This window comes from Nelumbo lutea, chromosome 2 (genome assembly GCF_056320005.1).
Source record: "Nelumbo lutea isolate HS-2025 chromosome 2, American lotus-T2T, whole genome shotgun sequence".
Lineage (NCBI taxonomy): Eukaryota > Viridiplantae > Streptophyta > Magnoliopsida > Proteales > Nelumbonaceae > Nelumbo > Nelumbo lutea.
In genome coordinates, this window is record NC_142685.1 from 8,266,515 (window position 1) to 8,282,643 (window position 16,129).

Consider the following 16,129-nt stretch of genomic DNA (forward strand, 5'->3'; position numbering starts at 1 on the left):
ACACCACACAATATTCATCTACATTAAAGAACATCCCCATCATCTCCAATTCTATGTCTCTCTCAATGACTCCAACTGGGGCCCATCTTTGTTTCATCAATGTCTCTAATTTTGTCTGTCTTCGTCTCCGACTCTGTATCTGTCTCATTTGAAAGTTCCCAATGTGATTGTGTTTCCGCTTTGAAAATTCTCTGGATTATTAGATTTCATTTTTTCTAATGTATTAAGCAGATAAAACGCAAAACCAAAAAGTTGTAATCATTCAAAACCGGACGAAGAAGCTGGTGCAACCCAAGCTCACGACATTAAAAACTTAAAATTAACAGAAAGAACTATGAGAAAATAATATATCTTTGTAGTAGTTGATGAGGTTGAAAATTAAAGGAAAAAATATAGATAATGATGAACCAAATATAGATAATCTTCTTGAACCACAAACTATTGTTTAAAAGAATACCAGACACTGTTTCAGAGGCATCTCTGGCTTCCAGAGATGAACGTGATCTCTGCCCAAAGACTCTCTGCTTAATACATTAGAAAAAATGAGCGTCAGTTCATAGAAATCGGGAATGCAATCACTGTTTTTTCATGCCTGCTTAATACATTAGAAAAAAAAAAAAATCAGAGAACTTCCAGATCACTGGATCAGGAACCCAATCTCTCCCTTTTCATGATTTAGCGTCTCCAAATTTCTGCTCACGGAGGAAAATTCACGAACCCAGATTATGGTTGTGAAGTTGTGATGTAGCGTCGGAGGACAATTTACAATCCAGAAAAGCCATTAATGAAAAGTCTCTCAATGTTATTGCTTACAAAAAGTTAAAAAAAAAACCCGTGATATGATCAAAAATCTGATGCACAAGAGCAAACAAAACAGACTTCAGACGCTCATTTGAAAAGAATAACTTTCTTGACTCCTAACTTGTAAACCTCCTTAGTGGAGCAACTTCCTTGGCTCGTAACTCGTAAGCCTCCTTAATGAAGCAATCACACTGAAATCTTTTCCTCCTGGGCACCTTTCTCCTGTGTCTTCTCCCACCGCATCAGCTCCTCCCCACCAAATCACCAATAGCCCCCATATATCATCCCTATTATCCGCGGTTCAGCTTTTCCTCTGCTCCAATGAAATGTGAGACAGTTCAAGTGATAAAAGCGAGGTCATTACCCGTACACAACATTACTTGCAACTGCAATGCCTGCTACAACTACCTCAAATGGTCCCCGCATTCCAGACTTTCTCAATCGGCCGATATGACGCAATTTCTTTCTCTTCTTCCGGTTGTTGCTTCTACAACTACCTCCCAAATGGGAGCCTGAGTGTGCTCTTCCACGGCACAGGGAAGGGCAGAGCAAACTGGGAAGCACTGAAACAAGTGGCACTGAAGACCGGAGAACGCAGTTTCTGAGTATGTTTGAAATTGAAGTTGAATTGGAATATCTGAGAATGATTGGGTTAAGTCAATTTTCAAACGGTAAATATGGAATTAATCAATTAACTAAACTATAGGGATACTTTAAGAAATTTATCCTAAAAACAATAATAATCCGAAACTAAAAAACAGATTGATAGTTGTAAAAATAAAATGGTAAGCATACGAATAAGCCGTATCCTTGGCAAATAGAAGTTAGAATTGTACCATCCGAGTTTGGAAGCCGATTTACAATTCAAGTGGTGAAGAGTCAACATCGAGGAAACTAGAATTCACATTGAATGGATACTAAAAAGACATTCTCTTGGTCTTTTGAGAATCGGTTTTGGTTTGACCATAAAAGGATAAAGTTGGAATTTTGTCCTTCTCCCCTAGTGTTATAGATCAATTACTAGAGCAAGAAATAGAGTATAAATCCTGGTTTAGGGTAAATTTGACAAGAAATAGTGTTGTGGATCAATCCTGATTCACTTTTGCCTGTATTTGACAACATTGCATTTATGCATTGACAAATGACAAAAAAAAACATGTTTTATTGGAATTCGTGTTTATATCCATTATTTTTAAAAATCTATTTGGTAAAGAGATAAATTTATTAATGTAAAACTAATTCAATATTATAATTTATATGAACCCCTTTACACTATACATATTTACATTCATACTTATTTGTGTCATTTTCAAACACAACCTTATTTACATCTTAGGAAGAAATATTCTAATATTTCATGAATGGAATCATGCTGAATATTTAGCAAATGTCTTACTGACATTGTTCAGCGATTAGGTGATTCCCCAGCGATGGTTGAAGTACCGGGACTTGAGAGGAAATTCATTATTGGAGATCTTGATCTAGGTTTTGATGGGCTTTCTTTGCTTGATATTTAGCAAAATGATCTGGGAAATCTCCTTTACATAGAACTGGAAAAGAAGATTGAATTGAGTAGATGGAATGCTATGGGATGGAATCATCATTATATCTCTTATTTTTAAATTTTGAAGAATAACGGAACATTTCATTATTCACATCAATATTTAATGATGATCATGCCAATGACTTAGGAATATTAAGGGATTCAACAAATAATAGGGGTAGTTTTAAGCAATTTCCTAAAACTTAGACATAGTTTAAGAAATTTCCTCTATTTTATATTGTTATTTGGTTACAACTAAATATTATTAGGCACCACAAGCAAAAAAATAAAAAATAAAAAATAAAAACATTGTTTACATTGCAAAAAACCATCAATATATTTCTTTTCTCAATGGAAACGCCTTAAAAAAGCTATCTCTGCTACCAAACATCATCCTAAATCTGTCACTTTATATATATATTATTGGCTTGAAAGCAATAATCTTCATCCATAAAAATCATGAGCACATGATGTATGTGTTTGATAGAGCTTTTATTTATTAATTAAATGTTTGTATTTAATTTATCTTCAAAATCAAGAAAAATAATAATATCAACCGTCTATGGAAAAAAGGCGCCACTAGGTGTCATTAGGCATCAGACCAATGAATAAATGTCTAACCATTAACGCTTCCCCCAAAAGTGCACATAAATCAAGGCCAGCTTTTATAAGTATTTATACATACAAATTATCACGATGGGCTAAATGTTAATTTTATAATGATATGATGATATTTTAATAAATAATAAGGAACTATCATTAAAGTGCCCACAAAAAAAAAAAACAGAGAAATACGGACAGGCCTATTGCAAAATTCTGATTTCAATTACAAATCTTCTACAATATTTCAAAAATCAATTGACCCCACCTTATACACCAATACCCACATGTGAATTAGTATCAATTTCAAGCTGGCACCTATCCAACTGTATTTTGTGCCTATAAATTCTGACCCTGGATTAAATCGTCATTCTACCAACACACGATAAGGTTACAAAAGCGAGAAACATGCCAAATCACGGGAATGGGTGTTTTGGTCGATAATTATTTTCATACCATATAAAAAATGAAATCCATTTTTTATGTGCAAAAGTATAGTCTTCTTTTATAAGTAGTTAGGTAAATAGTCTTTTAATTCGATCGCCCCACTCACCAGTATTTTTTCTTTTTATTTTTCTTTTTTTTTTTTTTTTTGTGGTGAGGTTTGAACTTGAAGGGATGGTCGGAATTTGGAAATGGTGGTAACAATCAAACCACCCCCTTGCAAAAAGCAAGTGGTAAGGTAGCGAGCAATCCATCAATCCTAGTCCGTCTATGGGATACGTTATTTCTCAATGAATAGCCGAACAAAAATTTTCGAGTCCAGCCAGCCGTTTCAACTTCAACTGCCCATTGTTATTGTGTCATGACTCAGCCCTACACACGTGGTCCCAAGAAGTGGCGTGGCCCCCATTACGACAGAGCATGATGAAACCCAGGTCCAGCCCAGCCGGCCGGACACTTCCACAGTCTGTAACTCTGTACTACATTTGTGCAGTTCAGCTGGGGTGATTTGAGTAGGTTATAAACCATCTCAGTGCCCGTGGATTTGGCATCAATTCTTCATCAGGATTCATCCCATTTGTACTATTAACAACTGAATTGATCAATCGTCAACCGTTCAACATTAAGGAAACGGAAGAACATAGATATCCTATAACAGCATTCCTTAACGTGTGATATCTCATATTAATTGGTTTTAAACTTTAATACCGATCTCACGATTGTGACTGGGAGGTATAGGCATACCATTTGTTATGTTTTGGAGAATTCACCCCTAAAAATTAACAGGGAGGAAACCCAAGTTATATATATACTTACCCACATTGAAAAAGAAAGACGATGTATATGATTGTATGAATAGAGCGAGAGAGATGAAGAGCCGAGAGCGAGCTTCAACACTGAGCGATGCAAAAGCTGTAACACTAGTGTTTAGTAATAACATCGTAGTACATGCAAAAGAAAGTTAAAAGAATTAAACTAACTAATCCAGAGAAGAATCGACGCTCTCAGAATGAAAATGAATGAACCTTAAAAGAAATTCGAATCCCAATTTTTCATAACCAAATCGTCCATCAATACAGAGCTCACCAATACATGGAGATTTTTGTCTCTAGACAGAGAAAAACAATGCCACTACGTACGCTAAAAGAATAGAACGAATTATCATCTTTTCAACATCAACAGGTTCATCTCTAAATAGAAAAAATAATGATACGTATCCATGAAGTGAACATTGTAACCATCTCATACTCAGAGAAGTTCTCTCCTCGCGGCGTACCCGTACTGCGCTCGTCGGATGTTATCCTGGCGTTTCTTGTAAACGAAACCTAAGAAACCGACTATACAAGCGACAATGACGAGTCCGATGGCTATTCCGGCCTTGTGTCCAGCTTTCAATCCGCCAGAGGAGCCTTTGGACTCTGCAGCAGTGCTGGCGCTCACACCTTCGCTCTTGTGATTAATGTCGTTGGCGACGGACGGCGATGGAGCAGGAGACGGAGTGGGCGAAGAAACGGGAGCCTGGTCTGATGGCGGAGGCGCGGGAGGAGAACTGACGTCCGGTGAAGGAGCCAGGATAGAAAGTGCAGATGAGGGAGCTTCATTGGCGGGGGAAGGGGGTGGGGGAGAGGGAGCCAGGTTTTCGGTGTCAGGCGCAGGAGCCGGTGAGATCTGAGGAGGACCTACAGAAATGGTGAAATCAGCAAAAAGCAGAAGTAGAAGCACAGAGATAAAGAGCCGCACAAATCTCGCCATGGTCCAGGAACGAAGAAAGATGAAAAATCTGCTGGATGAAACCACCTACAAATGCTGATAAAACTCCACAGAATGAAATGCGGCTTTTAAGGAATTGAATTGCAAAAGTACAGGAAGGAGAAGCAGAGAGAGATCTATGTTTATCAGTGTAAAAGACAGGGGGAAGGGAAAAGACAATAAAGAAAGACAGCTCGGGAGACGAGAAAGAAACCCTAGTAGAGTAAAGAGGCCGCAATAACGAGGAGAAGGGAGTACAAGATTGAATGGATACGTCAAAATTCGAAAACCCCCAGTAACCTACCAGATCGGAACAATGTCTTGAAGGAGGAAAAAAGCGGAGCCAGAATGTGGATGAAAACACAACCCCTAGATCGAAGCAACTACAGATGTTAAATGAAACAAAATCGAGAAATCAGGAGACAAATGAGGAAGAGTGGGTATGGAAAAGAAATGGGAAAGAGGAATGGAAGCAAGTAATTGGGCTGCAGTCGCCAGTCGGGGACGGAGAAGGATTTCGTTAGCTACTCCTCTCCAATTCACCTTGCTTCACTCACTCCAATTTGCCCCTTTGTTATAACATTCTCGTGAGTGAGGGAGACAGATAGAGAAGAGCCAGCTGGCAAATTGTCTAGATTCACAAGTCATAAGGAGGTTGATAGTAGTCGGTTCACGGTTGCATCTTGCATACCATTCAGTTATTCCTTTTTCTCCCAAATGCTTGTTATTTATTTTGCCAGCTTTTCTTTACTTTTTTATTTTATTAAGCCGGAAGAGAGTCTTTCTCTTCATTGTGCGGCATTTACGCGTTTTAATAAAATTTCACTTCTTTCAACGGTGATAACAAAGCCACGTCATCCATACTTTAAGAATCTTAAGGCACCAGCCCAAACCCAATGCCACCGCTTGTTTGCGTCCCATTCCCGTAGGCCCGTAGCCCATAATATTTAAATTATAGATGGGCTAATGAGCGGTTTGGACCTTAATACTTAACAGTGACATCACGCACTTCAGAGTTTAGCCCATGATTTATTTGTTTTAAATAAATCATGAATTCATGATCATGATTCATCCCTCGCCCACGCCCACCCCCACAAAAAAATAATAATAAATTCGTGTATGACGAGTCAGGATGTGGTCCAAACTCCAAACACAGGGTTCTCAACAATCTTAGTTGGAAAAGAAAAACAAACCCCGAGTTCGGCTTCTATTTGGGCAAACTGGCAAAGTATATACGCGCAGCACGAGGACGCGCTATGTGTTCTTTGTCGAATGCGTATACTTCAAACGTGCGAGAGAGAGTAAATAACATTAGTTTCATTCTCCTCTCTCTTCAGACTCCTCTCACTCTCATTCTCTCTCGCTACACCGAACCAAATCCTATTCACGCTCACTCTCCCTCTTCGACCGGTGGCGACCAAGAGCCAGTACCGGCAATTGTTAACAGCGGCGACCAACTGCAAGTACCGTTCTCCAAACCCCAACTATTCGAGTTCGGCTTCAGTCCAGGCACACTTAGTCAGGGTACCGTTCGTGCATTCGGGGGACGCGCCACGCGTCTCCAAATCGAGTGAACGGCTAAAGCATGCGAGCGTTCACTTCCATGACTTGCCGGACGCGCCACGTCACACACACGAACTGGACTTTGGCACGACAAAGAGAAGAAATCGTTTGGTAAGGTGGGTCTTCTCCGCATTCCGACATTGAGGTGTTTGTTCTACGAGATCTCGACTTGGGTCTTCCTGTATCGATCTCAACGATTTTAGGACTCTCTTCAAAGGTGTTAATTGCAGTCTCAATGGATGCCGATAGCCTCCGACTGTGAATGGACGCTGTGTGTTCGCTTCTGGTTTCGTCAAATATTTCCTGAAAATGACAACAATGGGAGAGTTGAGACGAAATGCTTACTAACAGAATAGAACCACTGTACAGCAATGCCAGATTTTCCATTTCTCGCCCAGGATTAAGATTCTTACAATGGATTTACGCGGTGGATATCTGTGCTCTTTGTTGAGGAGAGCACGAGATTTCTGGGCTCGGACGGTGGCCTGGGCTCTTATGAGAGCTTGCATACTGTGAAGAGTTGCAGTGGCTTGCTTACGCACCAGATAACCTCTAACAAGAGCCTGCAACTTTACTAGTCCCTTCAGACCTCGAAGAGCTTTTTTTGCCAGAAACAGTTTGAACCGAAATAAACGCATGAACTCAGAAGAAGAAGAAGAAGAAGAAGTTGAAAACAACCAATTTGCAAATACGGAATATGGAAGAAAAAACAGAAGCAAGCCAGCTGAAAAAGAATCAGAGAATTAGACCACTAAGCACAAGTGTTGTGCCAGATTAAGAATATGAAGGGCAGTCGAAAGTACTAGAATTAGTCGGGACCAAGTAAGGCAACGAAAACAAAACCAGAGACAGGGAAACTAATCGGACCAAATTTGAAAAAACTACCACGAACTTAGTTTCCAAGATAGAGAAGAAGGGAACAAAAAGATACAGAGAAGACAAGAATCCGCTGATTTACAAAATCAAACAAAGAATATAAGGGATCCTAAGTACGAAGAACAATTGCTAGGCTGCTAGCTACAGATTCAGTTAAGCATAAGAGAATCAGACGAAACAGGGACAGATCGATATCCAGATGAGAAAGAAAGAAAAGCGTAACAAACCTAGACGAAACAGGTAAAAATCAAAAGCACACTTACCAAATATCCCCGGCAAACAGTCTGATCTTTATCGCGGCCCACTTTTCCCGCCCACCACCAAACATTGTCCCTCTGCCCTGGCTTGTAAGCCTCACAACGGCCACCGCCGCCTGCGCAGCTGCAACGGCAGCCACCGCAATTGCGTGCTTGTTCTGCTCCTTCTCAGTCTCGGTGTAATAAGACTTCAACCAAGCAGCATCCCATGCTAGCCGGAATGCTAGACGAGATCTGACCCATTTCCCCCGAATCCCTCCCTGTTGGTGCCAAGAGCGAAGAAGATGAACTGCAGTCTCCCAAGAAGGGTGGCGAGGGAAATATAACAGAACCTCTGTTGGGTTCGGGAACAGAGGTTGTAAAAGAGAAAGCTGTGGGGTTCATTGAGGCATGGAAGATTCCTGGAGTTGCAAAGAAAATTATAGTTGAGGTTGATCCCGCTGCCGGTGATGGTTGTGAAGTCGCTGCCGGGCGGATGAGAAGAGAGAGGAGGAAAGATGTCTCATCTGCGAGAACAGAGGAGAGGAGAGGAGGGCGGATGGTTGTGAACACTCGCATGCTTCAGCCGTTCACACGATTCGGAGACGCGTAGCGCGTCCTTCGAATGCCCTGACTAGTGCTTGGACTGAAGCCGGGCTCAGTATTCATGCGCACGGATTCCCAAAAAGCCACTAACTTCTCTCTCCTCCTCAATTAGGGTTCTTCTTCTCCACCTGGTTCACCCCACCACCTTTCCACCAAGAAGAACAAGACCCAATTCTCACAACCATTTCTCAGGCCATTAAAATACCCCAACAAAACCCTTTAATTCCGCTCTCAAGAGGCTTGTCTCTTCTCTCACAGCTCCCCACGTTGTTGATCTGATCACCCAGAACCTTTTCTCCCTCAACCCATCTTCCCTTCTCTCCTTCTTCAGATGGATTTCTACTCAACAGGGTTTTGGCTATACCATTCAATCCTATTGTTCCATAGCCCATTAGTTATGCAGGCATCGGATACTCTCAGACGCTCAATCACTGCTTCAGTTTGCTGTTTCTCGTAAGGGGAAGGACTCAGCATCATCCATTTTCGCATAAGTTCTTGAAACCGGAGGTACCTATGAACCTAATTTGGTATTTAATGATCTGAATAATGCAAGCACGGATTTTGGATTTATATGAGATGCAATTCAATGTTTTAGGTTGGTTAGGAAGCATGGATTTCGGATTCCATTTCATTCTTGCGGGTACCTTTTTGATCGCTTGATGAAGTCCAATTCACCTGCAACAACTTGTGCGTTCTATTCAGAAATTTTGGATTGTGAATTTTCACTCAACAATTACACTTTTGATACTTAGATGCATATATTGTGTAGGGAGAGTAAAATTAAAGAAACTAGGTTGATTATTGATGAAATTAGTAATAGGGGATTGAATCCGACTTTTGTTAGTTTTAATAATTTGATCAATGGGAACTGTAAAATGGGGAATTTGGATAAGGGATTTAGGCTTAAGAGGGTAATGTCAAGAAACAAGAATCTTTACTGATGTTGTAACTTTTTGATTAATGATTTATGCAAAGAGAATAGTTTGAAGAAGCAGGCAACTTATTTGGCGATTAATAATCGCTGTTAGTCGCCGCCGGTTGAAGAGGGCGAGAGTGAGCATGAACAGGGTTCAATTCGGTGCGGCGAAAGAATAGAGTGAGAGGAATCTGACGAGAGAGGAGAATGAAACCAATGAAGCGGCATTTACTAACGTTTGAAGCATGCACACGTGGCGCGTTTTCATGTTGTACGAACAGTACGCATATATACTTTGCCCTGAGTAAGCCGAACTCTTTGCCCTGATAAGCCGGACTCAATAAAAACTTTGCTTGAAGGTGAAAAGAATAACTGGAGATGCATACGTGGCTTTTTTCTTCTTTTTCTTTTTGACGAAGAAAGTCCAACTTTTCCAACATTGGATTATCAAATTGGAATGTTTGCATGAGTCCGAATAGAAGGCATTAGGTCAAACCCAAAAATCCACGCAAATGAATGAGTGGTTGAGTGATTTCAGTGAACATCCACCACATATACATAAACAGATAAACCACAATAAATTGAATTTGGTGAAATCCCACGTAAATGGAATGATAGACTGCAGGCTAATTTCAACACCCTTCCTCTCTATAAAAAATAAAAAAATAAAAAACTAGTTAACGGCATTAGCAAATACACGAGGGTAAAAACCTATAGTACTTTTATTGGGGAATAAAATTATAAATTTGATATTTTTTCAGATGTAGCATTCTCCATAAAATAGGAAAGTTATTTTTTGTCAGAATCATTCTTCAAAACCCTTTTGCTTTTTTGACAGTTTTATTTATTTATTTTATTTTTTTGCTCTAAAAGAAAAGAGTCGTGTGCTGTTACGAAATTAATACGTCCATGATCAAATGCTCCAAGTTCAAGCATTTACGCTTGCTTTTGCTTAGGTGCTCAATCGAGTACTTTAACAAAAGCAAATCCACATTTGGAGCCTCAATCTTTTGGCTTATTTTATTTTCTTTTATTATAAGGCATGTTTGGTTTCCCCTTTAAGATACAACAGGAAAAGAAGGATGACAGCGAGTAGAGGCGTAAAACGGCCGTGCCTTCCTCCTTGGGATATTTTCGCATGGGCCGAATTATTCTGTGGGTCGAGCCTTAGGTTAGGCCGGGTCTTGAATCAGGTCAAAATTATTTATTTAAAAAATGAAAAAAAATCTTAAAATTTTTATTTTATATAAATTTTGATGTATACAATTGTTTATTTTATTAATATATTATTATATAATTATAATTTATATAATATATAGATATAAAATATATATAAATATATACAGGTCATGCCAAACTGACCCACAAACCTAAAACCCCTTGCTGGGCCACGGCATGGCTTGTGACCATTGGATCGGTCGGCCTAACATGATTTACACCTCTAACAGCAGGCAAGAGCCCTATCAGCCACATCAAGGAAAACTAAGAAATGAAACTCCCAAGAAAGAGTCGACGCAAAATTAGGGATGCAAATAGATCGGACTGGATTTGAATTAGGGTATATTCAAATTTGATCCGACATTGTTCATGTTGGATTTGATCGGATTTGATAGGACTCGATTTGAATTTGAATCTTACCGATAAGTTGGATCTTTGGATCTAATTCGATCCAATTTGTTTTCTTTAAAAATTAATAAATTATTAAAATAAAAATAAAATATACTAATTTATATAACATAAAAACAAAAAATACAAGTATTTTTTAATTATTTTCATCATATATACATGTATTTTTATAAAAATAACTAATATAACAAATTTATAAAAATATATATTTATAAATAAATAAATAACATATATGTATTATATATATTTATAAATAGATAATATATCTCGACTTGGATAAGGGGTGATCCAAATCCGATCTGATTTTTTATCGGATCCTATTATCCGATCCAATCCTATCCAAAGATATGAACAAAAAAGATCCAAATTGGACCAAATAGGATCTCGAATCGGATCATGATCTGATCCATTTGCACTCTATGCAAAATCATAGTTTGATTTGATAAAACATGACTGTCCTCCGTAGTTTGCTTAGGTATACCTTATGGCATTTTCTGATAACAGAAACTCCCCTACCATAGGTAGTCCCAAACCATACTAATCCAAGATGGCGTGACCATTAATGCTGTTTTTGGTTTGATAGAAAATACAAGAGAAAAAAAAAAAATTGAGGGCTTAATGAATTTTACAAAATTTGTCGAGAACTTTTTTGTTTCCCGCTTTCTCCGTTATTTTTCTGTCAAACTAAACATGCCCCGAAATGGAGCAAGATGAAAAGAGGGTGATTTATATAAATGAGAGAAAAATATTAATAGAGCTTGCAATGCATAATAAACAACTTCATCAAGAGTGTTAGCATTTTTTTAGAGAAGTATATATACTGTCGCCCACTGCACAATTCTGAAATTATAGCTCCTCATAGTTTACCAGTAGCCCCTCTATAAATCACATCCTGTTCATAGATTTGGTATCAATCCATGGTTAAGATTCATATCACCTGTACAATAGGGTTAAGAATTCTAAGGTGGACTGAACAGTTATTCTAATTCAGTCCAGCCCTTATTACAATAGGAAGAAAAAGAAAAAGAAAAAAACAAAAGGCCTAAAACTATAAAAACTCAATAACCAGAGGTCAAAAAATTAAGCAAGGATATGTAACACCACAACAATAATAAAGATAAAGATGGGGATATGCATGTAGTCTTCCTTCAACAGATTTTAAAGACTTGAGGATAGTTGTTTAGCACTATCACATGTAACCAATGTTTTAAAACATGACCTATAATTGGAACCGTTCTAGCCATTGGTTTTTGGGTCGATAGTTCGAGCAAACAGTCTATTCTAACAAAAATATAAAATAAAAAACAACCGAAAACTATTGAATATGTCAACAGTTCGACCGCCTGGGTCAATGGGTCATTGACCAATTTAACGGTTTTTGACTAGGGACTAGGTTTGAGGTAAAATGGATCTGGTTGTGCAGTTGTTACCTTTCCTAAGAGTATATAAAATCTTAACCTACATGTTATTAAAAAGGTCTGAAATTTTCCTCATTCACATAGGTAATGCTACAAGAATGGAGAATTATACCCAACATAATATCCGCCAAAACAGCATTATCACTCTCCACTTCAAGCTCTTTGATATTTTGATTACGACACATGTTCGAACATTATTGATGTTGTTCAATCTGAGGTGTCTCGAACCAAGGTCGTAGTTAGATAATCCTATCAACTAGACGAAGCTAAGGTGAAAGGACGAAACCGTGCAGCAAGATATGAAATCAAGAAAATAGTCAGAGGCCCGAGGAGTTGTTCCCTAAGTAGGTATTTCGATGCTCAAGTCAGTGAGAAGAATGGGTGATTGGGCCGAGCAGTTGAGAACAATGTTAGTCTAAGTAGAATAACAGTATGGAGGCTGAAGAGTCAAAAGTCCCTTACCTTGAACGGGTGCTACCTTTTTATAGCTGAAGATCCATGTCTTATTTGGATGAGGCTTTCGAGATTGTCAGGATGAGGTTGTTCGTCGAGGTCTTCGGGATAAGACCTAATCCTCGGTGGAGTTGTCCCCTTTATCTATATGTCGTTCTCCTATCCTGGTCGTGCTTATCCATCTAACATGGTGCCTACGTGGCCGAAGTGATAAGGCGGATGCAGAGGTGACACGTGGCACTCGGAGCCAACTCAACCATAACCCGAACAATTATAAAACGCCACAAACTCAACTTGAATATAAGATGTATAGCCATAAAAATAAGAAAAAACAAAGCAACATCTCCTAATAACTTTCCTTAAAATTAAATATCCTTGCCCCCACTAAAGTCAAGATTACCATGACTTGCACCACCATCATCATCATCCAAGCTTTATCCTATTTGTACAGGCCGCTAAATGAATCATGTGTTTGCCATTCCATTCTATTTAAAGTTATGCCCATTTTTAAGGCTATGTTTGGTTTGAAGAAAAAGGTAGAGAAAGGAAAGGAAAGACAAGAAAATCTATACAAGGTTTGTAAAAGTTTTCCTACATTTCCTTTCATTTCTATGTGTTTTCCTTTAAACCAAACATAACCTAAATTACTGTTGCTTAAATTATTTCTTAATACTTGTACCCATATGTCCTTTACCCTAGCCCTTCTATCTTTTTTACCTTTAAACAAATAGTTTCTTCTTATAGGAGACCAAATCAGCCCCTCACAAGATTGCCCCCCACAATGTCCCACGGCACACCCCCGCCGTGTATTGAGAACATCTCCCGATAATGACATTATCATTTTTGGGATAATCATCAGGAGATGTTCTCAATACACAACGTGGATGTGCTGTGGGATATTGTGAGGGGCTGATTTGAACTCTTTTTATAGGTGCTGTTGGTGGTTTTTTATGCACGTGATCGAATCATCAAAGTCCTAATTGCCCAAAATTCTTATGCTTATCATCTCAAGATTTTACCCTCGTGTGGAAAAAAAGGTAATTACATGAGTTTTATAATGTATAGGAATTTTAGTGAAAAAACAGCTTAAGCAAAACCTTGCAGACTATTCGACCAAAATACATATGTCATCAGACCTTATTTACAAGGAAAGGAAATCCACGAGGTGCAAGGAATAGCTGAACGCGATGGCTGTTTAACAGGCTGTGGAACCAATGATAATGTTCCACACCTAGGGGTCTATTGGATTGGATTTGGTCCAATCCGATCCAGTCCAATGTGAATCTATTACAAATGGATCAGGTCCAATTCAATCCAATAAATAATTTGGTCCGGTTCAATTCAATGTTTAGACCATCCAATTTATTCAAATTCATTTTAATTTAGATTGGTTTCAACCCAAATCCAGTCCACTGACACCTATATTCTTATCTTATATCAATAGACCGGATATTGGCTTACTCCAATCAAATCCAATATAAATTTATTATGAACGGATCAGGTCGAGTCCAATCTAATAAATATTTTGGACCGAATTAGTCCAACCCACTGTCTTTTGGGTCCATCCAATCTGTCTAAATTGATTTTGGACCGGACGGGCTCCAATCCAAAACTGATTCATTGACACCCTTATCCACACCAGTAATAAAATACATGACACCCGTATCTTTCACAGTGGGACTCGTGAATTTATTACTGATGACATGGAATATTATCATTGGTTTCACATCCAAATTAACAACCATTACGTTGGGGCTCATGAATTTATTACTAACATGGAATATTATCATTGATTCCACAATCAACTGAACCGAATTCGTTTACCAGCATGCATTCTTCAACCAACAATCAACTAATATAAGGCTGTATTTGGAAGCTGAGATGGAATTGGCCGGGAAAAAAAATTATACTGCTGGTTCAATTCTATGAAATTCCATGACCAGTCACTAGGACATTCATATCCACAATAAACATACAATAGTGCAGCAAACAGATTGGATTAAATTGAACATATTTAAATCCAAATTTGATTTGTTACTATTCCGATCCTAATTCAAATATCAATTACTATTAATAAATTACATTTAAAATGAACAAAACCATTTACGTTATTAATAAAATAAACTAAAATAAATATTATATAATATATCATGGATATCATGACTTGAAATAACTTCTAATCTAAAGCTTGGACCCATCAGTCTTTAGTAAACATATAACACTCAAGCCAACTCTACTAACAGTCCTTCCATTTTAATGGAGCGAATGTGAATATATAAACTATGGAGCACAAAGTATTAATTGGAACCACGTTAAATCTAATGTCTGTCTTTTCATGTATGTTGTTGTATTTTCTTGGTTTTTGATACAACGAAATGCGAACTTGTTACACCAAAAATCCAGTGTACCAGTTTCATCTTTGGAATGGTTCAAATGCAAGAAACTTCAATTGGTTTTGTGAATTCAAAATTCCATTGTTCCAAATTATAATATTGAGCCAATCAGGTTCTCTTTAATGGGCATGTGTATATAGAAAGGTAAATGAGAAGAGGTTAAGGACAAGGGGGTGCATCTTATTCTCATGGAACAAATTCCCTATTATTTTACTTGGGTATCTTTTTTGGACTGCCATTACTCCATGAAAGCAATAACAAACTGCTCAAGCTTCCGATGATGGTGATGCAACAGTATGATGATAAATTAGGGTAAAAGACTTAAATGCATCTCTAAGTTTTTTTTTTTTTTAATTGATTATTGGGTGGCCACAATGGACTTAAACGTACCCTCCTATAGAGAAATGTTTAGAACCATTAACATTAACATTATAGCACCCAAGGATTAAAATATCAATACAATACGCCCAATACGGGGTATTGGTATCAGTAAAGATATGAGATACGCCACGACTGACACTATGTCGTGTAAGTCATGCGTATCAGCCGATACAGTATCGGATCGATACACACTGATGCAAAGGCATATCAAACCCGAGTTTACCGTAAAAGCACTTCACTAGAAAAAGGGATTTCATGTGATTCAATCCCTGAAATCAGGGCCTCCTAGTGTCTAGGAGTGCAAGATCTTAACCATGTAGTCGCATTCTATTTTGTGATAATAAATGAAATAAATTATCTTTTGTTAAAATTAATTCTTACATTTAATATAAAGAAATAATATTCAATAATTCCAAGTACAAATTAAAAAGAATAATATTCAAAGCTATTATTTTATAAACCAATAAAATAAATAATTTATCAATTTTTTATTTCATTAAATTTATACAAATAAAAATATTATT

The 16,129-nt window shown here is 37.9% G+C and overlaps 3 long non-coding RNA genes across 4 annotated transcripts; 1 reads left to right on the top strand and 2 right to left on the bottom strand.

Annotated features, from left to right (window-relative positions):
- Positions 1-553: 553 nt before the first annotated feature.
- On the bottom strand, positions 554-1,690 carry LOC148868405 (uncharacterized). The gene is made up of 2 exons (XR_016107672.1): positions 1,638-1,690; positions 554-1,438 (listed from the first exon to the last, which is right to left on the bottom strand). It is a non-coding gene; the product is annotated as an uncharacterized LOC148868405 (long non-coding RNA).
- A 2,718-nt stretch (positions 1,691-4,408) lies between these two features.
- LOC148868406 (uncharacterized) lies at positions 4,409-8,921 on the bottom strand. Of its 2 annotated transcripts, none has more exons than XR_016108046.1 (3): positions 7,840-8,921; positions 7,114-7,298; positions 4,409-7,003 (listed from the first exon to the last, which is right to left on the bottom strand). It is a non-coding gene; the product is annotated as an uncharacterized LOC148868406 (long non-coding RNA). The 2 variants fall into 2 exon arrangements; XR_016108047.1 differs by having other exon boundaries at positions 6,250-7,003; positions 7,114-7,263; positions 7,840-8,302.
- Positions 8,787-9,409, top strand: LOC148868407 (uncharacterized). The gene is made up of 2 exons (XR_016108048.1): positions 8,787-8,925; positions 9,014-9,409. It is a non-coding gene; the product is annotated as an uncharacterized LOC148868407 (long non-coding RNA).
- The last annotated feature ends 6,720 nt before the right edge of the window (positions 9,410-16,129 follow it).